At 41.0% G+C, this 2,500-nt stretch overlaps 1 protein-coding gene across 1 annotated transcript in view; it reads right to left on the bottom strand.

Moving 5' to 3' along the window:
* The window catches only part of gpatch1 (G patch domain containing 1), a 31,613-nt gene that overhangs the window by 15,444 nt on the left and 13,669 nt on the right, over nt 1-2,500 (bottom strand). The window lies entirely within an intron of this gene.

Here is a 2,500-nt window from a genome sequence, read left to right as displayed (position 1 = left end):
AAATAAGTAAGGGTTAACTTTCGGCGAGAAGGTCGCTACCGTGGAATAGCAGCACGACAGAGAGAATCTTTAGACCCCGACGCGGAGCGGAGGGGTCTTGTTCTCTCTGAAGTGCTGCTATTCCACAAAGCGACCGACTCGCCGAAAGTTAACCCGCTTATTATATGGATATACTTAAATGATTCACACATGGCGGGGACATTTCTTTAGGCCTATTTAATGTGAAGTCTAGTTTTTAATGTCAAAAGATTGTTGCTGCGCAAAACAAAACCGTGCCGTTGTGGAACACCGCTAACAGCTAGGTAGCCAGGACAACAGGTGTTGTCTATCACAGCAGCAGATTAGAGTCTTGTTGAAAAGTCGCTTTAGCAGTGAAAAGTCTTGTTGCCATTGACAGCGGTCTGTTATAGACCAACCCGTCCGTTATCGAAAAATAACAGACGTGCGAACGTTGGGGAGCCCCGTTGAAATGAATGGAGCATTCGACCGATGACGTCACAACCATATAATAAACGTAATAACTAATAACTAGTGGTGGGCCGTTATCGGCGTTAACGTGCTGCGATAATGTGAGACTCTTGTCGCGCGATAATAAAAATATCGCACGTTAATCTATTCTCAAAATATAGGTTTGGAGTTTGGGTATGCACGTCACCATAGCGTTTAATTGACAGACGCTTTCAGACTGCGCTCCAGTCGTTTCTCCTCTCCACCTGCTGCTTCAGCAGACCTACTAAATATGAAGTGTTTGCATGCTGAAAACATTAATCCCTCTGCCGTGGTAGGTGTTGTTTGAGTGCTTTTTCACAAGTGGTAGACTAAAGAGACGTTATTGTTTAAGGTGAACATAGAGAGACATTGTGTGTGAGTAAGCTACCAGCCCGACATAGCCTACATTTCCTCACACATTGCATGTAACACATAGCCTTAACAACTTCCAGAAATCTTGCCTGTGCCATAATTGCAAAACATTCCGTGTGATATGCATTTTGAAGATTGTCAAACTGAAACTGTCAATATCTACTCTCACTGAATGTTTGTGTTGCAATCGCGCACATTTGCGACTCAGTGAGATATTCTCATGTCAAACGGTAATAATTATCGCGGTTGTCACGCTTGATTTATTTTTTTATTTTTTTTGCAAACTGAATTCATTTCGAGTTGTAACTCCTCTGGCGTTCTGACTCTGAAAACAATTGTTAAGTTTAGGCCACATCGCCGTGCGCCAGTGCTGCAGGTTCTAGATAGCGAGTGGCCTGGCTCTGCTGAGGGCTGCTGTGCCTAGTGCGTGCAGAGCTCCTCCCTCTCTTAAAGGAGCCGCTGCTCTTTTTACCAGTCAGTGGCAGATTCTCTCTCTCTCTCTCTCTCTCTCACACTCTCTCCTCTATCCCTCTATCCCTCTCTCCCTCTCTCTCCACTCTCTCTTTCTCTTGCTCCAGCTCCTCTCTCTCTCTCTCTCTCTCTCTCTCTCTCTCTCTCTCTCTCTCTCCATTAGAAATGCTGAATTGTTGAGGTAATTTTGTTTAAATAGCCTAAATGTTTGATATATTTATCTGTATTTGCCTCTACAATTTATAGCGCTGTTCATTTTGAAATTTCAGTATCTTATAACTGTAAATGCTTCCTAATATATTGGACACACTTTACACATATTGCAGTGATTTTTTTCATCACCAAGTATCAACATAACCATTTTTTGAAGATGAGATGCATTTTGGAAAAAAAAGATGAGCTCTGGTCTAATGCGTTATCTGTCTTAAGAAACCCCAAGGTTTTTTTCGGCATTATTTTGCTAGCGTGCCTATTCTGAATGAGCCATTTTGATATAGATTAATCTAGATTAATCTAGATTAATTTCATAATTACAGTGAGATTAATCTAGATTAAAAAAATGAATCTATGCCCACCCCTACTAATAACTAATATTTAATTAAAAGTGTTTTCAGTGTCCACAGTCAGAGAGCTCCAAGCTGCCATCGCCTGGCTCTCTACCACCACCTACAGGACAGACAAGGGAATAACAATTACATAACTAATAACGTAATAACTAATATTTAATTAAAAGTGTTTTCAGTGTCCACAGTCAGAGAGCTCCAAGCTGCCATCGCCTGGCTCTCTACCACCACCTACAGGACAGACAAGGTAACACACACTTAATAAATAATAATTCATTAAAAGTGTTTTTAGTGTCTGTAGTCAGAGAACTCCACAATGCCTGACACTACTTTTATGAGTAATATCATACTATTGTAAGTAGTAGTAGTAGTAGCGGTAGTAGTAGTAGTAGTAATAGTTTTCTTAGTTGGTTTTATTAGTTTTAGTGTTAGTGTTCTCCACCTTGTGTATTCTGCCTCTCTACTGCCCCTGCTGTTGTGGTCTAAAGCGACTGCTGAGCGTCTTAGTTGTTATAATCATAATTTAAAACGTATCATCGTTATCGTCATTATATATTATTGTTCTCCTCTCTGCTGCCCCCTGCTGTTGGGAGCTGAAGTGGCTG

The sequence above is a fragment of the Engraulis encrasicolus genome, chromosome 23 (assembly GCF_034702125.1).
Source record: "Engraulis encrasicolus isolate BLACKSEA-1 chromosome 23, IST_EnEncr_1.0, whole genome shotgun sequence".
NCBI lineage: Eukaryota > Metazoa > Chordata > Actinopteri > Clupeiformes > Engraulidae > Engraulis > Engraulis encrasicolus.
Note: the sequence above shows the minus strand (reverse complement) of the source record. Positions and strands in the feature narration are given on the sequence as shown.